This window comes from Eulemur rufifrons, chromosome 19, assembly GCF_041146395.1.
Source record: "Eulemur rufifrons isolate Redbay chromosome 19, OSU_ERuf_1, whole genome shotgun sequence".
Taxonomy (NCBI): Eukaryota; Metazoa; Chordata; class Mammalia; order Primates; family Lemuridae; genus Eulemur; species Eulemur rufifrons.
Genome location: NC_091001.1, coordinates 98,912,104 through 98,938,266, shown reverse-complemented (window position 1 = coordinate 98,938,266; position 26,163 = coordinate 98,912,104).

Genomic DNA, 26,163 nt, shown 5'->3' with positions numbered 1-26,163 from the left:
TTTCCAGACCTTCTTTTATCACCTGAGGGTCTACATCCTGGCCAGGCTTTTCTCTCCATCCCCGACCCTTCCATATGCCCCATTCCCCCCACAAGCTCCAACATCAACCCCCCGGCCAGATTTAATTTCTTATCCATGTCTATTCAAGCAGACACGAAAACAAAAATAGCATTTCCCTGGAAAGATCTTCATTTCCCATGGCCAAACTTAGCATAGCTCTCACTGTCAGGAAGCGTCTTCCAGGGTTCGGCGGAGTCCCCAGAGTGGACCTAGGGAAACAGTGAGACAGATGTAGGGAAAGGGAAAATAAAAGTCTTATGTGAAAGCACGTTCAGGATCTTCCGAGTATTATGTTGAATAAACACCACAGGGTAATTCAGTATTTATGGAAGGGAAGAAACCCAACTCTAAAGATGATAGGGCATCAGAGAAATTTAATTACTCCCTCGGGTCTCTTCTGCACAAGGAAGTGTTCACATGACAACTGGGGTGGCGTGTTGTTTATGGTGTTGCTCCCTCCTCCCAAGAAGGCGCCGATAGAAAGGGCTTGTGGATGAGGCTTCACAAAGAGAAGCTACCCCTCATGCACAGCAGCTCTCACGTGGCAAGAAGCAAACTTTCCCAAGTGCATGTGCACAGCCAGCAGGCACTAGGGAGCCCTGCCCAGGAGGCCAGATGCTCTGGGGCACTGATGCCAAGGCAGACCCTGCAGGGCTCGAGTTGCTCAGGAAATAATAGTGAGAGCTTCTGAAAAGGAAGAATCTACAAGCTGAGACTTTCCTTATCCAAGACGGCAATGTTGTTTGAAAGGGACTATAAAGGTGGTTTATGTGGGCATAATTTTTTCTCTCCCTAACAGAGAAACCCCAGGAGAGCATCTGTAGATCCTCAGAAATTCTTGGGAGTCCATAGGGAGGATAGCATATGGCCACTACAGTCTGGACAGGGCCTGCCTGAGTCAGAGCTTCAATAAATACAGGTAGGCCTAGTCCACGGTGCATTCACCCTAAACCTCTCCTCGGGACAGAGCCCTGTGCTATTTTGGTGTATGAACAATATGATGTTCCCACTTCTTCCCCAAAATACAGTGCAGTAACAGTTATATAGAGAGTTTCTAGGTAAAGATAGTCTTTAGATATCTTTTTCCAAATGGAAAAATATGACATTTAATTCCACAAATAGGTCAAGGAATAGCTCTCTTTCAAGAATGCTGGGATTTCTGGATAATTGGTATGCCATTTCTCTGAGAACTCATGTCGGTGGAGTTAGGAAGCCAAGATTTTTATGCTAGACCCACTTCCCCATTCTGGACCACAGTGTCTCCAGTAGAAAGACAATGGGGTGGTGAGATGACCAAGTCCCAGACAACCCGACTGGACTCCTCTTCCTGCAGCCCCTCAGTACGCACAGTGGCCTTTCTGCAACCCACTCATCAAAAAGTAGCACTACCACTGCCTCAAGAGTCTTTTACACAACAATTTTTTAAATTTTGATGAGGTCCAATTGATCTACTTTTGCTTTTAAGGATTATGTTTTTGGTGCCAAATATTTGCCTAGTCCTGATCACAAATATTTTCTCCTGTTTTGTTTTTCTAAATGTTTTAGTTTTACATTTTACATTGAAGGCTATAATCCATTTTTCCTTAATTTTTATAAGGTTTTATAAAGTTTTAGTAAGGTTTTACAAGCTTGTTTTACAAGGTGTGAGGTTTAGTTCAATGGTCCTCTCCCTCCCTTCGTCTGTCTCTCCCCCGTCTCTCCCTCCCTTCCTCCCTCCCTCCCTTCCTCCCTCCCTCCCTCTCTCCCTCTCTCCCTACCTTCCTTCCTTCCTTCCCTCCCGCCTTTGTTTCTTTTTTCCCTGCCCCTGTTTGCCTGGTTGTTCTGGCACCATTTGCTGAAAAGGCTTAGCAGGCACTTTTCCAGGGCATCTGTCCATGTGGTCTTCTCCCTTAGTGCCCTGTCAGCTGAGCCCTCCCTTCTCTGGCTTTCGTGATGTCTTGCTCCCTCCTCTTTCACCCAGACCTCCAGAAGCCTTAACTGTGGCCTTCCATCAAGGCCAAAGTCCCTGGAGCTTCCCTACTGCTCAGTGCCTCTTCAAGAAGAAGATAAGCACATCCACAGGGGCAGACTGGGAATCTTCAGCGAAAAGCCCTCAGGAACTTCAGCAAGAGCTGCCCTCTATGCTGCAGGCTCAATTGCCTTACATTTCTTACCCTTCAATGACCCAGATCCCAAAGAACTAAAGGAATGTCACCCCTGCTTAGATGTGACAACTCATTTTAGGAAACAGCATTTTTAATTTAAAATCTTCCCTGGTCTTGGTTCCCCCACTTCACACCACACCAGACTCCCCTGGCTCCTTAGGAAGGAATATGTCACGCTCTGATATCTGGGTAGTGCATTGGGTAGATACTTGTTTATGTACTAATGGATGACGAGACTGCAGGGAATCATGTGGGCTCCTGCTTTGCCTTCTTCATTTCCTAATATACCATATGTGTCACAGCTGTCCTCATGCTCCATATACACAACACTGGTGGACAATCATCTAAACCTAGGTGTGCTTGAAGCACATAAAGATGACATAAGGATGTCACAGTTTAATCGGAGACAGCACATGGAAACAACATGGTTATCCAGATGATAACCATGGGAATTCCTGGTCACACCATCGTGCAGTTCCATCCCTTGGGCTATAAAACATGGCCTCTGAGGTCTGTTCTGAATCAGTCTATGATCATTCTTGGTTTTACTTCGCCAAGCCCTGGATGTGGTGAGTGTAGAGCTGAGACTGCTCTTTGTCCCTCGGTCCATTTTAATGGGCCCTGGTATTTCTGTCCCCGTCCATTCTGATTCAGTGTCGCTGTCATCAATGAATTTGATCATACTTCTGCCTGAGGCACTTTAAGCAAATTGGACATTTTTTTAAATAATAAAAAGCTGACAAATGAAATGTTTAAAAATAGGATGGTGCTGATTCTGAGAATGTATCTGAAATGGATATGTAAAGAGGAGAATGGTCTCTGTTGGGCTTTTTTTGTGCTCTTCCATGACCTTAAACATTCTATATCCATTAAGCGGTGTTATCCTTCAGTTTTTTTCAAATTATTCATACTTTCCTTTAGTGTGACTATATGGAGAACTCTGTCAGGGAGTCTTGTATATAGTTGCACTAGAGGAAGGTACATATAGATGAGATACCCCCATCCCTAACTTTCCTGCCTATTAAGACTCTTACCCTCCTCCAATACTTACTTTCCTAGGATGTTTGCTTGGTCACTATCATATATGTTTTTTTCCCTCTTCTAGTTTTTCATAAACTAGTGCCCATCACAATTATCTAGCATACAGAAAACATCTCTAGAACCCCTCTTTTATAATGTGTATGTAGCATTAGTGAAATCTTACGTTGCTATTTAGTACCCCAGGTGGGATTTCCCTCTCTACCCCACTTCCCCCATCATAAATTCTCCTTCAGTAGGGTCATTTTAGCTTTCATCATAATTGAAAGTATAAATGTAAAGCACAAAGTTTTATCTACATTGACTATCTGGTTGAACTTTTGGTTTAGTTGTTTATTTAGGTTTTTTTTTATTTATTATGTATGGCTGGAAGTTGAACGGCTTTGTTTGCAAGCTGGCTGGAAGGTTTTTAGCAAAGTAGCAGTTCAGGGCCTGTGTGAGTGTCTTTCAGGACGCATCACTTGATGGAATCACCCTCTCCAGCTTTCAAAATTATATGATAATTTCTATATTATGTACATTTCTATATGTAAATTTAGCAATTTACATCACCTTTAATTGCACTTTCTGGAATTTGGTAAAGAATGTGCCATATTCACAACAACTTTATTTTCAAGGTTGCATCATAATATAACCTTGCAAAGGCATTAAAAGCCATTATTAGGGGTCCAAATTTATATTTAAATCAACAGAGTATAATGTTACCAATGCAAATTATTTTACAGAAGTGCAAATCAGTTAAACAACTACCTCCAATAGAGAGCTAAGTTTTCATTTAAGCCAAAAATCATCACAACTTACTCCTCCACTTGCTATTATATAAAAATCATAGCTCAGGGAAACAAGCAGTGGCTTTACAGACTGGAGTTAAAAAAACAATAGAAAACATAGGTTTGTATGGGACATGCCCCTCATACCAGCTCTGTGTACTTATTTACTTCTCTGGGCTTCTGCTTCCTCAAGGATAAAATGAGGACTTTAAAGAACCTACCTTGAAGGGGCATTGTGAGCTCTGTACAAGGTCTGGCACAAAATAGAGCTCAAAACATAATAGACACTGGGTAAATGGTAGTGCATAATACCATGAAAACCCTCTCACCCTTTCTTATTTTTTTCCTTTGATCACCAGAATGAAATATCTAATTTGATTTCGAATTGTGGCACAATAACTAAGTTACAGAAAACACCTTATTGAGTATTTTTTTTAATTGGCCAAGTGATATAATTAAGACCTGAATGATCACTGGTCTATGTGATCAAAGTGTCACCTGGAAACCATACTGGAGGAAGCACTTCTTCATTTTCTCCATGTATTTCTTCTCCTGTAGCCTACTCAGGTGCCCTGGGCAGGTGAGGCTGGTTAACAGTTCCAGAAAGAAGATAAGAAAGTACACCTAAGATGGTCTCTTACTATTGCCTCTACCTACCCTGTGACCTCTCCAGTCACAAAATACAGGACTGAAATTAACAGAGAAATCAAAGCCCGCATACAGGAACAAACCTGTAGACATAAGTCTGTATCTGCACTGATGATCTCTTTCTTCACTTGTTATATTGGAGTTGTCCCTATTCCTGCCTAAAGCCGGCATCTCCACCTATGCTTTGCTTCTTTCTTATAGTGGCCATCTCTCTGCTGACATTGCCCAGCTGGTTCTCTATGTCATCTACTTTTTCCATTAGAGCCTCTTGCAAATTAATCATAATACTTCTAATCTCCTGTCTGATAAATCTAACATCTCTGTCGTATCTATGTCTGGTTCTGATAATTATTTGTCTCTTCAGACTATCTTGCTTCCTGACAGGGCTTGTAATTTTCGTTGAAAACCAGGGTTGTTTAGGACCATAGCTACTAAAGTAGATAGGCCTTTAGTGTGAGGATTTGTGTTAATCTGGCTTGGAGTTGGGCTGCCTTTAAAGTTGGTTGTAGCTAGAAGCAAGGGAGGCTTCACATTCCTCTAGCAGTATTGTTTTATCCTCCCTTCTTGGCATCGGGGCTTCCCAAGTACTCCTCCTGAGGCAGAGTCTGTACCTTGCTGCTTTTCTACCTGTAATCCTGTTATTATTACAGTAAGTCTGTTAGTTTAGTGGAAAGATGTGATGGAAGGAAGCATTCCATAATTTTGTAATTCAGGCTCAGTATTTTAATTGACCTCTGTCTCAGGGGTGTGACCTTGAGAAGTAACTGTCCCTCCTCTAGGGGTAGATCTGATTCCTCAATCTTCCTAAGTCCCTTTCTAGCTACAACATTCCCTATTTTCTTGAAGCCCTTTCCCGTGTTGACTATTATTAAAATAAAAAAAGACGGAGACTGTCTTGAGAATTCCTGAGCAGACAAAGCCAGTGGTGTTCACCTTGACTCACTTGATTTGCAAACATAAGCAAAACTTAAACTGGGCTATGTCTTGTAAGTGTTTACATTAAAAAAATAAATAAAATTTAAGATCAACTAATCAGAAGTTGCTACACTTGCAACAGAAGCTAACTCATACAACTAGGGACTTCCCAATGGGAAAGACCAAACAGGGCAACTACATAATTGTAACCAATCACGTATTTTCTTGGCATTGCTCCTGAGTTCACCTTATAAAAGCCTTCTGCTTGTATTCCTGTGGTGGTGCTCAAAACCACCTTCAGTTTGGTGCTACCCAATTCATGAATCATTGTTTGCTCAAATAAATTATTTAAAAACTTTTTCATGCCTCAATTTACCTTTTAACTCTAAGATTTTATTTATTTTTCCCTTAGGTAAGACAGGAAGCCTTCAGTGTGGCAGTTCCCTTCCTGCAGCTGGGATATAGTTTCAGAATGGCCCTCTAATGAAGTCCTTCACCCTGAAGATTAAGCCTTTGTTTGGGAGAAAGGTCTGAGAGGGTTTCCTATGGGTACTCTTCTTTCCTCCTCCTCCTGTCTATCAGGTCCAAGGGAGAATTCTCAGATCTTCCCCAGGAGAATATGGTAGAGTTTCTAGAGGAAACCCTGGGAAAGTGTGGGGCCCGCATTATGACTGATACTCTTGGGAGCTTCCCACTCTTATGCTAATCCAGACTGAGACTCCAGCAACTTGTCAAAATCATCATTTAAGCATTCCTACCCCTTGTGGTCCCAGCAGCTCCTAACTATCTGGTGGGACCAAGAAGGTCATGATTTTCAGCTAATATAGCTTTCTGTTATTGTAAAGACAAGAATAATGACTTTCAATTGTCAACATATCAAAGCTGAAAGGAGAAATCCCTCCACCTGTGTTTTGAATCCTTCATGTCCTGCTTTCTTAGGAATCTTATCCCAAACCACAAGTTTCCAGTGCTAGTTGTGCATTGGAATCACCTGATAAGCTTTGGAAATTACTGATGGCTTGCTCCTTCCCTAGAGGGCTTGATTTAATTATTCTGAGACTGAGAACCATTGTCCCAGTGGTCATACATTTTGCAGATCAGAGTGGTTTTTTGTTCTAAAATCTAAATTTGATCACATCAGTCCCTCTGCTTAAAGCACTTCAGTGGCTACACATTGTTCTTTTAAAACAAACCTTATGCAGTTTACAAAATTCTGTACAGTCTGGCCTCTGCCTAATTTGCCATCTCCTGTGGTTGTCTCTTATTTCCTCAAATGCACTATGCTCCTGCTCACTGCATTCATTTATTCCACAAATATTATTGAACATCCACTTATGGTCTAGGCACTGATTGAGGTATTGAATATACAGCAGTGAACAAAACAGAACTAGTGCCTGTGCATATGGAGCTTACATTTTTGTTGCTGGGAAGATACAAACTAAATAAACTAAACAAATATGGTACACATATATATGTGCATATATATGGATGTTTAGGCATAATGTTGTACTTATTCATCTTACAAAAGTGAAACACTTTACTTATTGGAAAGGAACCCACTATTTCCCCTTCCCCATAGCCCCTGGCAACCACCATTCTACTCTCTGTTTCTATGAGTTTGACTAGTTTAGATACTTCATGTAAGTATAATCATGCAGTATTTGTCCTTCAGTAATTGTTTTATCTCGCTTAATATAATGTCCTCAGCTTCATTCATGTTGTTGCATATGACAAGATTTCCTTTTTTTAAAGGCTGACTAGTAAAATAGTATTTTATACACACACACACACACACACACACACACAGAGAGAGAGCACTTTATTTTAAAATCTATTCATACATTGATGGCCATTTAAGTTGTTTCCAAATCTTGACTATTGTGAATAATGCTGCAATGCATATGATGATGCATATATCTCTTCAAGATCTTGATTTCAATTCTTATGAATATATACCCAGAATTGGGAATTGCTGGATCATAGTTGAACTTTTAGTTTTTTAAGAAACTTCCATACTATTTTCCATAGTGGCTGCACCAGTTTATTAATAATTCCTATCAAGAACATACAAGCATTCTAATTTCTCCACATCTTTGCCAACACTTGTAGTCTTTTTTTGGTTTGTTTTTTATAACATCTTAACAGGTGTCAGGTGAAATCTAACTATGAGTTTGATTTACATTTCCTAATGATTAATGATGTTGAACATCTTTTCATATTGTGGGCCATTTGTATGTCTTCTTTGGAGAAATGTCTATTTAATTCCTTTGTCCATTTAAAACAATCAGGTTATTTTGTTTTTTTGCTATTGAGTTGTAAGAGTTTCTTCAACATTTTGAATATTAACCCCTTATCAAATATATGGTTTTTAAATATTTTCTCCCTTCTGTAGGTTGCCTTTTCACTCTGTTGATTGTTTCCTTTGCTGTACAGAAATTTTTTGTTTGATGTACTCCCACTTGTCTATTTTTGCTTCTGTTGCTTGTGCTTTTGTTGTCGTATCTAAGAAACCATTGCTAAGATCAATACCATGAAGTTTTATAGAACAGGGTAAGAGAATAGAGAATGGTGAAGGTACTATTTTAAATAGGAAGAACATGGAAGGCCTCTCTACTGAAGTGACACTTAAGCAGAAATCTAAATGAACAAGGAAGAAAACCACTCAGATATTAGGAAAATAATGTTCAAATTAGAGAGAACATTAAAGTGCCAACGCCCAACAAAGAAAACCAGAGTAGCTGCAGTAAAAGGAATGTTGTGTAGAGAAGTTGGATATAAGAAAATAAAAGAGCTTGTTAGGGAGACAAAATCACAGAAGGACTTTTAGGCAATGGGAAGGATTTCAGATCTCATTTTTAATGAAATAGAGACACAGATACCATTCATTGGATAATTTCGAGAAAAACAGTGACATGAACTAAATTAGGTTTTTAAAATATTACTCTAATTGCTGTTTAAGACTATAATGGAGCAATAAACAAAGAAGAAAGTTGAGTTAAGAACTAATAATAAACCAGGTGAAAGCTAACAGTGTCTTGAATTAGGCTGGTAGCAGAGAAGGTGGTGCAAAGTGGTCAGATACTGGGTACATTCTGAAGGTAAAGCAGAGAAAATTCTCAGGGAAACTTGATAAGGAATTTGAGTTAAAAAAAATTGGAGCCACAAATTACAAATTATTCTATGGTTTGGGGACCAAACAATAGCATGAATAAGGTTAATTCTTAGTGAGGAAAGTCAGGGAAAATGTCTTTTGGGGAAAAGACCAAGAGTTCAGACTCCAACAGAATAAGTTTGAGATGCCCAATAAGTTTAAAATGCCAAGGGACGATTTTGAGAAGATAGTGAGTATTATTACTCTGAAATTCAAGGGAGAGATCTAGTTAGATATAGTGATATTAATTATAAAACTTCACACAATATTTAAAGTCATAGTACTAGACGAGGTCATCTCAGATGTGACTATAGGTAGAGAAACAGAGAAGTACCAGGTCTGAACCCTGGCACCTCTAAGATAATGTAGTAAGGATATGAGTTTTGTAAAGAAAGAGACACCAAAAAGGGGAAACCAGTGTAATAGAAGTAGATTAAATAGTGTTGTGTCCTAACACTAAGTGAAGAAAGTCAAGAGGGAGAAAAAAATACCAAGGTCACAAGTTGTAAGTAGATCGAGTAATGAAAGGACTGAAAACTGATTATTGAATTTGTCAACGTGAAGGATATTAAAGACTTTGATGAGAGCATTATTAGTAGAGTGGAGGGGATAATAGCCTGACTGGGATGGGTATAACAGAAAAGGAGTTCTGCTTCTGCTAATGGTAAAGTAGTTTGTATTGTGATAACCCTGCCATAGGTAATAATTACAAATGCTACACAAGATGTAAAGTTTGTGAAAGTACAGGACAGCAGCCAAAAATCCACCAGCAACTGGAAAGAGATCTGATCTTTCACTTAAGAGGACAACTACCCTGGGTAAGATTTGCATTCAATGGCCCTTTTCCTAAGAGATCTCAGTAAGTGTAGCAAAAATCTGCAGGAACTCAGGCAGAAAGTCACAGTGTTACTAGCTTGAGAAGTCTAATAATGGAGGTTGGGTCTTCCAAGTTGCTTTGAATGTGAGGAAAAAGGAAGAAGCCATGAAAGGGAGCCCAAACATCTGCCTACAAACTCTGCCCAAATCCTTGGTTGGGCCTCAACTATAAATATGTGGGGAAATACCATGCACCCAAAGGAAAGCAAAAGGTGGGTAATTGAAATAACTAAGGAGAGATTCCAGCTGCTACCCATCATGTAGGAAACAGAGTTTGGTGTTAGAGTCTAATCAAATGCCCTAATCAGTATGTGCTTATATAACAAAGTACTATAGACTAGGAGGCTTATCAACAACAGGAATTTATTTTCCACAGTTCTGGAGGCTGGATGTCATATATCATGGTGCCAGGATTGTCAGGTTCTAGGAAGGGTTCTCCCAGTTTGCAGAGAGCAGACTTCTCATTGTTTTCTGACATGGTGGAAAGAGAACTAGCTATCTCTCTGGCCTCTTCTTATGAGGGCACTCACCCAATTATGAAGACTCCTCTCTTATGATTAAACTACCTTCCAAAGGCCCCACCTCCAAATATCATCACACTGGGATTAGATTTCAACATATGAATGGTGGGAGGGGCAACATTCAGTCTGTGGCACTAATTACCAGCTAGAACAAAAATGAACACTCTTCAGGGGATTATGAGAGAATCCAGAATCTCTGCAATGTATCATCACCTCTACTGTCCAGGATACTGTACGGAAATGACTAGACATCTGAGGAAGTGGGAAACTATGCCGCACAATCAATAGAAAAAGTAATCATTAGCAAGTTATTCTGAAGTAAACCAGATGTTGGAATTAGCAAAAAAGGACTGGAAAGCCACTTTTATAAATATGTTCAAAGGCCTAAATAACAATATGGTAATGATAGTTAAAAAATAAAATAAAAAATAAATATATGGGAATGAAAAAAATCAAATAGAAATTTTATAATAAAAAGTAGAATAGCTGGATTAAAATTTTCACTAGATAGGATTAAGAGTCATCAGTGATTAAAGTACAAAGAGTCAAGGAACTTGAAAAGAGATCAATAGAAATTATCTAATTTGAACAACCAAGATTAAAAAAAAAAAAACAAACATGAACAAAGCCTCTGTCACCTATAGGACAATATCAAGCTAACCTGTAATTAGAATCCTAGAAGACAAAAAGATTGGGAAGAACAAAACAGATTGAAAATTTCTCAAATGGTGTGAAAAACATCAACTTTCAGATCTAATAAGTTTAGCACACTCAGAGAAAGATAATTATAAAGAAAACCACGCCTAAAAATATCCCAGTCAAATAACTGAAAACCAAAAATAAAATAAAAAAAGCAGTAAAAAGACGGAAGAAAACAGCACTTCACTTACAAAAGACTAACAATATGAATAATGGATGACTTCTCATCAGAAATAATGGGGGCCAAAAAACAATAAAAAACATCTGTAAGGTACTAAAATAAAAATTTTTATTCAAAATTTTGTATTCAATGAAAAAAGTTGTCAAATATTAAGGTGAAATAAGAAAGATAAAGTACACAGATTGAATAGGATTTCACTAGTCAAATTTGGGACATTGTAGGAAGCAAAATAATTCAGAATTAAATTATAAAATATAGGAAGAAACAGGAATTCATGAACTCCTAGTGATAATTAGTTAATTAAAATGGAGGAAAGAGAAAAGAAGGAAGGAAAGAAGGAAGGAAGGAAGGAAAGAAGAAAGGAGGGAGGGAAGGAGGAAGAAAGGAAGGAAAAGAAGGAGGGAGGGAAGGAGGAAGAAGAAAAGAAAGGGGATGCTTTTTTACTATAGAAGGTAAATGTGTAAAAGTGCTGGATTTGGAAAATATTGTGCAGTTGTCAAAATAAAGAGCAAGCAATTCAGTAAAGACTCATCAATTGGTTCTAAATCTAATGTGAGAGATGATGATGGTCTGGAAATTTGTAAGGTTATGGATTTCTTATAAGGAAAAAAATAGAAACTATACACTAGAGAAATCAGACCATTCTTGGGCTGGGTAATCAAAATTGACATCATCAGGGAAGGGGTAAATGGCCATCACATGCCTCAGCTATACTATTCTAAAAATGACACAACACCTCTTGTGTAATGTCGTAGCCTGGAATGCAAAAACTAAATTCATTATAAAGAAACAATAATCAAGCCCAAAGTGAGGAATATTTTCTTCTCCAAACTTGATATCTTAAAAGACAAAAAAGAAAAAGTTAATAAACACTTACGGATTAAAGATATTCCAAAGACATGAATACTAAATACAATACTTGATCTTAGACTAGATCCTCTATTTGAGAAAAATGCTTTAAAAGACATTACTGCAAGTGGAACATTGATGACACCCTAGATAAACGCATTGTAGCAATGTTCAATTTACTGAAATTGATAACTATTCTGTGTTTATATAAGAGAATAACCTTAATCTTAGGAAATACACACTGAAATATTTAGAAGTAAAGAGAAAAGAAAGAGCACAAATGATAATGTAATTTGACAAGTAAATCTTGATAAGTGTACACAACTATTTTTAATAGCATATATGTTTTCTGAAATCATGAAATTCTAAATAAAAAAGTATTTTTTAATGAAGAGGAAGTAGACATTCTCAAACAAAAATAGAATTCTTCACCAACAGACTTATGCAACAAAAAAATACTAAAAGAATTTCTTCAGAGGAAGTGAATTGAGATTATATAGAAATTTGTATCAAAAGTGAAAACAACAATGTATGAGTTGAAAAATATACTGAAGAGTATTAAAAGATTAGGCTTTGCAAAATAAATTAGTGAAACTGAAGACATAATAATAAAATTTATCCAAAGTGAAACATACAGAGAAAAATACTGAAAAACATTAACACAGTATCAGTGAATTATCAATTTCAAGCAGCTAAGTATGCATGTAATTTGAAATTCCAACAAAGACAAAGAAGGACAAAAGATTGGAAGAACTGCTAGCAAAAATTTTCCAAAATGAATAAAAAATGTAAATCCAAAAATCTAAGCTCAATGAATTCTAAGCACAGTAAATGTGACTATACCAAGGCACATCATATTCAAGTTGCTTAAAACCAGTGAGAAAGAAAAAAATATTTAAAACAGCCAGACAAAAAATATCATAATAAGTACAAAGGAATAAAGATAGAGATAAAAATGTTCCCTCAGAAACCATGCAAGAGTGGAACAAAATCTTTGATTTAACTAAAAGAATAACACTATAAACCAAGAATTCTACTTTCAGGGAAAATATCATTCACAAAAAAGATGAAATACAAATTTTCAGACATGAAAAACTTTCTAAAAGAATTCACCACCAGAAGACCTGAACTGCAAGAAATGTCGAAGGAAATCCTTCATGCAGAAGAAAACTAGAATCAAGTGGATACCTGGATTGACAAAAAGAAATGAAGAGTACAGGCAATGTTAACTACCTTGGTAAACAAAAGTAATTTTATTCTTATTATTTTGATCTCTTTAAAAATAATTGACTGTTTAAAGCAAGAATAATAACATATTTTAGGGTCAAATTAAAATATGTGATACCAATAGTACTGACAATAATAAAAGAAAAATGGAAGTATACTGTTCTGAGATTCTCATATAGTTGTAAGATTTTATGTACTTAATGGAATTGTATATTATCACCCGAGGGTAGACTGTGACAAGTTAAAGATGTATAATAGAATCCCTAAAGCAACCACTAAAATAGCTTATCAAAGATTTATAAGTAACAAACCAATAAAGGAGATAAAATGGAATCATTAAAAATACTCCATCCAAAAAAAGGCCAAAGGTGGGCAGAGGGAAGAGAGAAGAGAAAAGAATTGATGGCGCAATAGAGTCCAAATAGCAAAACAGTAGATTTAAATCCAACCATACCAAAAATCACATTAAATGTTAATGACTGAAACACCATTAAAAGGAAGAGATGGACAGACTCAATTATAGTAATATGTTATAAGAAATCCACCTTAAATACAAAGAGACAAATGGTTAAAAGTAAAACAAATGGAAATGATATTCCATATGAACATCAATAAAAAAGAAAGATGAGTGGCTAAGTTAATATCAAAGTATATTTTAGAGTAAAGATTATTATATTATTATGATGTAGGATATAATAATCCTAAATGTTTATGTACTTAACATAATTTCAAAATACATAAAACAAATATCAACATAATATAATATAGTATTTTCCAATTGGATTTTCTGATTATATTTCTACATTATTACTTTCAATAAAAATACTTGACATAAAATCACTAAATGGAACTTCAAGGATAAATAGACAAATTCAAAATTATAGTTGGAGATTTCATGACCCCTCGCTGTATAATTGGTAGAACAGACAGAATATTAGCAATGCTATAGAAGATTTGAAAAAGCTCTCTAATTAACTTAAACTGACTGATATTATCTCACTCAACAAGAGCAGAACATACATTCTTTTCCAGTGCACATAGAATATTTACTGGAAACAATCACCTTCTAGATCATAAATCAAATCCCAATAAATTTTAAAATATTCAAATCACACAAAATATGTTCTATGACCAAACTGGAATTTAAGTTGTAATCAATAACCAAAAGATATATGGACAAACCAGATATATAAAAAATAAATAATACACTTCTAAATAACTAACGGGTCAGAGAAAGAAGCCAAAGGAAAATTAGAACAAAATGAAAATTAAAACACAGCATATCAAAATTTGTGAAATGCCACTAAAGCTTTATATAGAGTAAATTCATGTAACCAAATGCTTATATTAACAAAAGATGAAAACTTTCACCTTAAGAAAAAAGTGAAGAACAAATTATATTCAAATTAATCCAAGGAATGGAAATAATAAATATCAGAGAGAAAACTCAAGAAAAAATAAAATATATAAACAATGGTTAATAAATAAAATTATATTCAAACACTGCTTCTTTGAGAAGATCAATAAAATTGATAAACTTCTAGCCAGACTGATGAGGGAAAAAGAGAGAAACGGAAATTAACAATGTCAGGAATGAGAGGGTGACACCATCACAAAATCTACAGACATTAAAAGGATAATGAGGGACTATATAAACAAATGTATACAAATTTGTTCAGCAACTCAGATAAATTTAGAATGTAAAATGCAAGACCCAAACTATCAATGCTCATTCAAGAAGTAGATAATCTGATTAGCTCTATGCTAAGAAAATTGAATTTGTAGTTAAAAACTTAACTATAGGAAACCCTAAGCTTAGATAAATACACTGTTCATCCTATAAAACATTTAAGGAATAAATAACAGTAACTCTACCCAAACTATTCCAGAAAACTGAAGAGGAGGAAATAATTTCCAACTTATTTCATGATGCCAGCATTACCCTGACACCAAATCGGACAAAGACATAACAGGAAAAGAAAAGAATGTACCAATATCCCTCATGAACATAGATGCAATGATTTAACAAAATAGCAAAACAAATCCAACAATATACATATGTTCCCTGACTTATGATGGCCTTATATCCTGATAAAGCCACTGTAAGTTGAAAATATCATAAGTAAAAAAATACATTTAATACACGTAACCTACTGAATATCATAGCTTAGCCTAGCCTACCTCAGAACACTGTTAGCTTATCGTTGGGCAAAATCATTTAACACAAAGCCTATTTTATAATAAAATGATGAATATCTAATATGAGACTATCTTACCACATGTTGCTATCCCTAGAAAACATCAAAATTCAAAAGTCCAATGACAGTTTCTACTGAGTGCACATTGCTTTTGCACCACTGTAAAGTCAAAAAATTGTAAACAGAAACATTGTAAGCTGGGTACCATCTGCATAAAAGTAGAAGGCACTATGACCATATGGGGTTTACCCCAGGAATACAAGGTTAGTTTAACGTCTAAATATCCATTATTGTAATTCACCTAGTAAAATAAAAAGTAAAGTTCATAAGGTCATTTAAATACACAGAAATAAATCATTTTACAAAATCCAATACCCATTTCCTAAGAAAAACTCCCAGCAAAGTAGAAATAGGAAGGAACTTCCTCAACCCAATAATAGTAACTTATGAAAAATCTACACCTAATATCATACTTAGTAGTGAAAGTATAAATGCTTTCCCCAGAGATTGGGAACAAAACAAGGATTCTAGGTCTCACCATTTCTTCACAATTTTTTTTTTTTTACTGGAGGTTCTTTCCAGTGCAGTAAAACAAGAAAAATAAATAAAAGCATTTATATTTGAAAGGAAGTAGAAAAATATGTCTTCATTTGCAGACAGTATGATCATCCATATAGAAAATCTTATGAAATATTTTTTAAATTTACTAAAACTAGTGTTTAGCAAAGTTATAGGACACAAATTCAACATACAAAAATCAATTTTATTTTTATATAATGGCAAGAAAAAATAGAAATCAATATCTTAAAATTTGAATTTTTAGAATGGAAGCAAAACCTATGAAATACTTGGGGAAATTTTTGATGAAATATGCGCAAAATCTGTATAACAAAAAATAGAAAGCATTGCTGAAAGATATCAAACAATACCTGAATAAATGAAGAGACATATTGTGTTCATGAAGACTGTTGTTAGGATCTTAATTCTCCCCAAATTATCTATATGTTCAATTAAATCTTTGTCAAAATTACAGAAAGGTTTTTTTTTCAGAAATTGGAAAACTAATTCAAAAATCATATGGAAAATCAATGGATCTAGAATAGCCAAATGAACTTTGAAGAAGAATATAGTTGGAGAACTAACAATACCTAATTTTAAACCATATTATAAAGCTACTGTAATTAAGACTTTGTGTTACTATATAAATAGTTCAATGAAACAGAGTGGAGAGTCCAGGAAAAGGCACACAGATATAAAATTGATGTTTTTAGAAAAGTTTTGCAAAGGTAATTCAGTGGATAAATTACGGTATTTTCAAGAAATGGTGCTGGAATAATTGTATATCCATATGCAAAAAGAATGGACTTCAATCCACTGCTTGTACCATATGTAAAAATTATAATCTAAATAAAATATGAAGAAAAAATATAAACAGACACTTCACTAAATATGATATACACATTAAAAGATGCTCATTAAAAGCATGTAATGTGATACCATTATATACAGATTAGAATGGCTTAAAAAAGGAAAGGAAAAAGACTGACCAAGTTTTATCAGAATGTGGACCAACCACCTCTCACACACTGCTGCTAGACACATAAAATGGTAGAAACCCTTTAGAAAACAGCTTTGCAGTTTCTTAAAAAAACATATACCTACCACATGACCCACCCCCCTTAAACTCCTAGATATTTACTCAAGAGAAATGAAAACATCTGTCCATACAAAGATTTGTACATTGACCATTTGTATCAGATTTATTTACACTGTAATACCCCAAAGTGGAAACAATCCAAATGGCCACTAACAGGTAGGTGAATATCCAACTGTGATACATCCATTTCACGGAATACAATTCACTTAACAAGGAATGAACCATTGATACATGCTACAACGTGGAGAAAATAATTAAACTTGAGTAAAAAAAGCCAGTTTAAAAAAAGAGTAAATTTTATTTATATAAAATTCTAGAAAACCCAAGTTAGTCTATAGTGACAGAAAGCAGATCAGTGGCTGCCTGGAAGGAGTGGAGCAGGCAGGGGGCAGGAAGGAAGGATTAAATTTGTCAAAACCTATCAAATGTTCTGCTTTAAATATGTGCAGTTTATTGTGTATAATTCATAATCAATACAGGTAATAAAATTTATAGAAGAGAATCACTTGTTTCTTATTAAGATATTCCTGAATGTTATTTAACACATTCCTGTATGTTAAAAATTTTAGTTGATCCAAAGGAAAAAAAAAAAATCTTCGGCTACTGTGTATCTAACATCAGGGTCAAGACCTAATACTGGCCTCTTCCTACTTGCCTCCCTACTTTTGAGACCAGGGACAGAGACGGTTGCTCCATCGCCATGTGGGATGGAATTTAGAAAAGTTAAATCTAGTTGGTGCTGTGCTCTATCCCGTAGTCCTAGAACAGGTTTTATTTATGTATTTATTTAATTACATGATGGACCCCGAATCAACCGATTTTTATCACCCCACACCCTGCTCTGCTATATTTACGCCATTGTAATAATTATGGTCAAAAATAAACTCTGTGATAGAAGGAACCTTCTCTGTCCTGCTCGTGCTGAATTCAAGCATCTGAAATGTAACAAGCCACATGGTGGAGTCATTATGTATTGCTCAATTGATGTATTACTCACAATATTTGAAACGTCTTTAAGGGGAGGAGTTATCTATTATTTATCCTTGTACCTCCTGAGAGTAAGCACTTAGTGTTCCTGATATTCTGTGAATGGTGTATGAGTCTTGTGAGATACAGCAAATCAGTACTGATGTTTCTTTCTTTGAAATCTGAGATTTGGGGGCATAGGATTGAGGGAATATGGTGTTAAGAGTGATGAGTTTAAGTAAAAACTATGAATCTCTGAATTGGATTTGGAAGTATTAGAATGAATTCAGGATGTACTTAATATTTTATTTTTTAAAAAGTACTTCGTACTTCTGTTCAATAAAAAAGTCCTACAAACAATAACACATTCTCTACCAGTGAGCACCCCAAGTGTCTGAATTGTGCTCTCCCTCCTTGAAAAATTGCTGATTCCAGGTACGAGATGAACGTGGAATATTTTGTCAAACCTGAAAGCCAAAAAAGTCATCAAAAACTACTGTCAAAACTCCTGAGGAGCCAACTTAAAGAAGTCCCTGCTAGCAATGATTGTGCAATTTGTTCATCATTAAGAATAATAACCACAATAGATTGAAACATAAATATTTTTCAATCCATGAGTTCAAAAGGATGCTTAAAAAACTCTCATTTGTTACCTTAGAGGTTGCTAGGAAATAATTCATTCTATTGAAAACAGGTAACTAAAGGGAAACCGAACATTTCTCCTGCCTTTCCTATATGAACTCAACCTTAACACCATTTTTGCACATTTAATAAAATAATGAATCTAAGCAATGACCATCAATGGCTGCTAACATCACAGAGAGAGAACCAGACACATGTCTTCCTGGTAGAACTGTGTAGCATCACCCATGAAGCATTCTTGCCAAAATATTGAACCTGAATCTAATCAAGCCTCTACACCTAACTACCAATTTATTAAAAATATAGGGAAGAGAAATGCATGTTAAACGCCAGTGCATGGATTCAAGCAGCAAAACACAGACTTTAGGAAACTCTACAAAACAAACAACTCAGTATTTTCCCCAATAAAATGCAGGGAAAAATAAAAGCAATAGAGGAGGAACTAAAAAAACATTTTAAGTGACACATCAAGAAATTACATCAAAAGGATGTTATATAGATCCTGATTCAAAAATACTGCTTAAAAAACTGACAAGACAATTGGGAAAATTTTAGCAGTGACAATATTTGATAATAGTAAAGTTTTCATTGTTCTCCTGTGTAATTATGGCAATATAATGCTATTTGTAAAGTATCATTATGTTTTAGAATTTCTGAAATATTTCTATATTCAATGATATAGTGTCTAATATTTGCTCCAAGTTAAAATAAATCAATATGGGGGTATAGTTAAAACATGATGGGTCATCAGTTGCTAATTGTTGAGGTTGAGTGAGGGATGCATGGGGTTCATTATACTATTCTATTATTTTATATGTATACATTTTTATATTAAAATTAATAAAAGATAAACCTAATCCAAAATCCAACTTATAAAGCAAAGGAATTAGGAAAATTATGTTTTACTTCAAAAATATTCACTAGGATCTGCTTAAAAAGAAAGTCACTGCTTTAAAGTGGCTGCTTATAAATCATTCAATATTAAACACAGGGCAGAGGGAAGGGGGCAAAGAAATGTAAATGGCGGGAGTCTACATGAATCGGAAATTGAACATAAATGAAGCATACCTGCCTCTGAAATGATAATGCTAGTTTATGGTAAAGCGGCATTGGATTAACAAACACCACCTCAGGATCAGAACTATTTTGCAAAGCAAAGTACACTAGCAAACAAATATGTGAAAGATGTTTACCCTTTAGGAAATGACAGGAATAGGTAATTGTAACCTGGCTCTAAGCCTGTTTGTAAACAGAGATACTGTGTTTTCACTGCCTCTCAGGTTGTGGTCTAAATATTCCACATCTTTAATGTCTTTCAAAGATATTAAATGTTGCAGGCATGTGAGAAAGGTCATATATCATTTCTGATTTGTTGTTGACATTGCTGGCAAGTGTGCATCTGTGCGCAGCTATCTTTAATAAACTGCTGGCTTTCCTGTGTGTTATACGGCTTCCCCCACTTTGAATAATTTATTGCCCCCCACATTATTGGCACCACTTCTGAAAGATGTGAGTGGAAAGGGGATTCTAATATATCGCATTAAAAAATGAGTCAGAGAAAACTCTAAATCAGTATGTTATTTTAAACAGCTTCTACTCGTTAGGAAGAAAACTTATGAATCCAAAGTAAAAATGCCTCCCACATCTATGCAGCGCAGCAAAGGAGAGCAATGGAGACCTCCATGTTTGCTGATCACCCTTCCAATGCTGCTTTGCGTGTCTCCTGTGCTCTGTGAGCTAAGCCAATTGGCCTCCCAGGTTTTATTCTTTAATTTCAGCTAAGTTGGCAGGGGATGAACTGTCACTGTTCGTGGATGGCTATCTGGAAAAATGCTATAGACCTCTGATTTTTAAGGCTTATGAGGGTTTTGAACACCTTTATGAATGCATTAGAGCTATGAAACATCTCTATGTGAAAATATGTATATTGAACAGAACATTACTTGACATATTGGGGCTCATGGGCTCCATGCCCCTATCGGTGGTTCAGAATAAGTTTGTGCATTTGGAGGTATCTTTAAGTAGGTAACTCTCAGGATGTCTGTCTGCTCTAAGAGTCTATTTAGGGAAGATTTCTTAAATAAAGAAGAATTAAAAATGAGTTTAAATTATCTCATCCTGCCATTTCTAATTATTCATAACCTGGCAAAATGGCCCTGATTTATTGGAAATGAAATAATTACATAGGATTCTGGCTTGGATTTCATGAGAGCCAGCGATGGAGACAAACCCACAAACATCAATTACGCATTTCTCCCATTGGCGTGAACACCTCCTGCCTAAATGCTCTTCCTGGAGCAGCCACGCATCTTGTTGCCCACCGCTTCCCATGCTGCTGGTCCAGATTCGGCACCTCGCTCATGCCCTCTGAGTTTCTCCTCCCACTGTGGAACCTTCGCTGCTGTTTCAGACCTCACTCACCTCCCCTCATCCAAACTCCTCCTACAAGACGAAATCTGGCGCACAGGGCCATCCATAATTACATCCTGTCGGAGGCTGTGAGTTCCTCTGCATGGTGGGTTTCACTTCTGAGAAAAGACTGTAAAATTCTAGATCATAGGTACCTCGTCAGATCTTCCTCTGCTTTTTCCTTCTATCTAGAACACACACTAGATATGCAACAAATACCCGTGGACTGAAACCCATTGTTTGGTTTCTGTGTATGATGGTTTCACCACTCATCTGAGAAACAGTAAGATCTCAGTGAGGGTAAAGGACAACATTTTGAAACAGAACTGAGAAGTGAGCGTATGCATGTGTAAGAATCCATGCAAGTTCAGAATAGTATGTTTTGTAGAAATAATTATTAAAATAAACTATGAGATTGGATTAAAAAGTTGAAAAGACTGATGAGAAAAAATAGGTAAACGCATTTTAAAGGTTTGCGATCTTATTTTTCATCATTTTTTAAAAGCTAAAAAGAGTTGTGTTATAAAAGTTATTTTTTTAAAAATCTCTTCAAATTGTTTGGCTAAAGACAGCATTTGAAAAACACAGGCTGTGTTAAATTCACAATGGTTGTAATTATCTAGTACCCCGCCCTCCTTACATGGCTCCATGTCACCTTAGAAGGAAGTTTTTCCTTTCCTTCGTTGTGAATATTCTGAGTTGCTGTCGTATTAAACAAGGGGCCAGCAACACTGGAGAATCTAGAGTCGATTGTGAATTCTCAGCCTCGGTGTCTAATTAGAGGTAGTGTATGGAATGCCTTCCTTAATTACTTTAGAGTCATAGGGGTATTTCATTAGTCTCAGTTTTTATCTTGTAACTTCATTCATAAAATATGTTCCTTATCAATTAGCTCCGCTGGGAACTGATCACTAGCCCTGTGTATCTTGCTCTCTATGTGATCTCTCAGCCCCAAAGGAGAAGGTCAGAATTCCTCTACATAATAACACTTTCAACTCTATTACCACACTAAGAACATCATAAAGGAAACAGAAAAAAAAAAGCAAGGTATGTTGCTTACAAGAAAAAACTACTGTCCCTAAATTTTGCTAAAAATATTAGGTAACATTGATGTCTTCAAAGAAGTTAAACAAGAAATGTTACTTATACTTAAATTGATCATAGTCCATAGTTTTCCTGGGATCAGTAGAAAGATGCTCCCCAGAGATGTTTTAGAAAGAGAAATTGAAATGTTCTCTTTCACTATGAAACTCTATTTAATCAGCAGACAGATATATAGGTCATGCTAAAGAGAAAGATGGTTTCAGGGCAGAAGAATGCCAAATTCAAGGCATTAGCACGGCTGCAGAACACTGAGGCCGGGCAGTTAAGTCACAGAGGTAGGTATAGAGATATGCGACTCCCCACACCAGGCAGCGATGGTATACCTCCCTTAATGTCTTTAAACATTTAAATTCTATAGTTAATTTTATGTTATTCTAATTCCATGCTCACAAAGAAACTTTTAACTGCAACTTGTTTCTAAGTTTCCTGGATACTGGGAAGGAAGTGATCCTGGCTGGCTTTGGACCTATGCATTAATCACCTCCAGTGACTTTAGTTACTACAAGTCCTGCACTAAGAGACAAGGTTTCTACCCCAGCTTTTGTTCTTTGTTCCACCTTTTCATATTTAAAGATCATTTCTATAAGATAATTTTGGAAATAAAGAAAAGAGTTGTTACAGTCTCTGTGGTATCTCTCAGCATTCTATCACCAGCTTCAAACGGTGGCTCTTCCTTGATGCAAACTTATCTAAAGGGACTTTTGTGATTGTGGAAGGCAGGAAATATGTTTCCAAGGAGTGGAAATCCACTCAAAATAGCTCCATAACAAGGCAGTATCAGAGGATTCAGACCTCCAAGCACCCAAGCAAATGGTGATCAGACCTGAGGAATTATATATTGATTAGCTATTGCTGCATAACCAACAAGTACAAAACTCGGTGGTTTATAACAATTATTAAGTTGCTTATGAGTCTGTAGGTTTGTTGGGGTTCAGTTGATCTATGTTGGACACTGCTGGACAGCTCAGCTTTAAGTTGCAGTGGTTAGCATTACTGTTTCTCACCATAGTCTGTCAGTTGGTTGAGATAGTTCTGTTCCAGCTGTCCTTCATATTCCTTCACCCAGCAGACTAGCTAGAGCATGCTCTTCTTATTGCAATAGCAGAGGCACAAAAGAGACAGTGGAAATATTCAAAGCCACTTAAAGCCTTAACTCAGAACTAGCATACTATCAATTTTATCCCATTCTATTGGCCAAAGCAAGTTAAATAGCCAAACCCGATGTCAAGGGGAAGGGAAATATACCCTGCTCTTTTAGTAGGAGGAATTGCAAAGTGACATGGCAAAGAACTTGAGTACAGAGAGAGATGTAGCATCAGGGCCAATAATGCAACCCACCATATCTGACCACTTGCACAGCTCTAGGAACCTCAATGGCTCTGCAGTAGCAGTAGTACTTGAACCTTTATTCCGGTATCATGATTATTTTAACTCAGCCACAAACTTGCATAAATTTCTGTCTCTTAGTTCAAATTTTCAAAAGGAATATCTGCTTAGATCAGCCTGGCTTATGCATTCTTTTCTCTGTGGTCAGTGGTGCTCCCTGGTTCAATCAAGGGAACCAATCCTCTTAAAGAAGGAAGCAAGCAGAGGTGTGGTGATCACCATGCATCCCCAGGATAGTTTTATTTTGGTTGTCATCATTTTCTGTTGTTAACTCTCTTGCTTTCTTGTCATTTGATTTCTCCAGGTGGCAACTTTTCCTTGATTGTCCAAGGCAGGAAACATGTTTTCAAGGAATGGAAATCCACCCAAAGTAACTTTATAACAAGGTTGTATCAGGATTCAGATCTCAAGGCATCCAAGAAAACGGGAATCAGACCTGAGGATGTATGCATCTTCTTTTCCAAAATTTCTATATTCACAGAAATTGGTTCATTTTATACCATTTCCCAATTATTTACTGAATACCTGACCACAGCCAGAAAATGATCTAGGCTTGACTCAAAAACATATTAGTACTATTCATGGAATGAATTATGTCTTTGGCTACTCATCGATCCTTGACCCTGACCACAGATCAGGTCCTGACTTCAGCTTGCTGCTCACTTTCATTAATGGGTACCATTGGTCTCATAGAGGACAGAGCATCAGACTATGGATGGCTAAACTTGGCTTCTTTCCTCCGCTAGAGATACAAGTGAAGTAAATAGGCGGTAGGGTAGTGGCACCGTCTTTTCTTACATCATTCCTTTGAAGGAGCAAATTTTTTCATCTCAAACTTGCATAATATACACATTACTTGCAGAATGCTCACAATCCAAAAGGAACGTGGAGTCAAAAATTACAAATGAAAAAGAAAAATATTTTTTTCCTACTACAGTGTTTCTGTTGTTGTTCAAATGCAAAATTACCCATAAAATACAGGAAACATTTGAATGTGTTGATGGAGAGTGGAAATTATCTATCAAATAAGTTGGCAGAATACATTTCAATCTATTGTCATTATCCTGAAGGAAATGGTACCATTTCAGGTGACAATTTGCAGAATGAGCAATGAGATGCAGGTTATATTTAAGGCATGATTTTCCTTATGGGAAGACACTGGGGAGACGGCAGAGGAACCCTAAGTGTGAGCCTCCCTCTGCCTGAGCCAATTATGGAAAGCACAGACATAACCTAATGTATAAGCACTATGTACATGATATATTGTTATTTTGTTCAAGGGCCCCAAGGCAAAAGAAAAATCAAAATAATTTTTACAATAACACCTGTTTGAAAATAAGCAATTTATTCCATCCTTATAAAATATTTATGGATTTCAAATAGATGTCCCTGAATGAGGCCATTTCATTTCTTTTCTCTACTGAGGGCAGGTTAGTTAGAGAAAACTCTAGACCTATTTCCTGTTAATTTAATACAGATCCAAACCTTTTGTGAAAAAGCAGCCACCCAATAACTTTATTTACTAAACTTTATTCTTAATGATTCCACCTTGGTAGTTGTACAAGCAACAGCTCATGCATCATTTCACCTATTGAATAGAGAGGAATCACTTCTGTGCAATAAAATAATTTGATTTCCATCGAGAAAATGTATTTCAAAAAACCCAAGAGATTGAAGGAAACTATTACTTTTTATTACCCATATCATAATGTTCATCTTAATTACTGCTAAAGCAGGTTCACAGATGTAGTCTAATTGAATGTATAACTTTTTAATTGAAAAAGGGAAAAGTATGAGATTTGAGTTCCAACAACAGGGTGTGACTCAGGTTAGAGCCTTTCCTTCTAACAAGCTTTCCTGGGAGAATAGAGGCTCTGAGAAATGTCCTAATCATCAGATGTGAACAACGCACAGATCAAGTATTTTGGATTTTGAAGAAATTGGTCATTATCATCTATTACAACCAGGTTTAGAGCCAGGTCAAAGTGACTGGACACTGAATAATGTGGCAAATCAGTTGAGCTCAGTGTCAACTCTGCCTCTGACATTTTGACCCATCTCCTGGCAAAAGATTTTTATATTTCAAATAAAAAATAAAAAATGAAGTTCTAACTTACCTCATTTGCATAGTCCAATGATCAGTCTGTCTGCATGAATTCTAGTGAGGGACTTCGTATTTCACTGTCAGAGGCTCCCTTGTGGAAAAGCAAGCTTTTCGAACACTTTAAGCCGGCAGGACCATTACACCTTATGCCTGTTGAAATTCTGCTCCCTGACCAGAAAAAAACATCAGGAAAGTGATCTTGGCTGTGTTCCATTTCCCCCTCATCCTCAAGGATAGAGATTCCTAGGGGTGTGCCCAAATTGGTTTGCAAATAAGGGAAATCATTGAAGGTCTCTGGGTCTTCAGTTCTGCCCTTTATCATCCAAAGCCTTTACCTCTCTTCATACTTACAAACAGCAAATAATGAGCCATCTATTTTGGTAGCCTAAACTTTTAGCCATTCTAGTACAGGTTGAAGAAAAGAACCTTCCAGTAGTATTATTACATTATTGCTATATCTTTCATCTGTAATTAAACAGTATTTCCTATTTTTGTTTTCTTTTTCCATATGAAATTATTTCATTTTTCCCTAATGCACTACGATGGAACATGCCATGGCTAAGCTTACTGAAAGAGCATCTGATACCCTCAGGAATAAAAAAAAAATTATTTGTAATA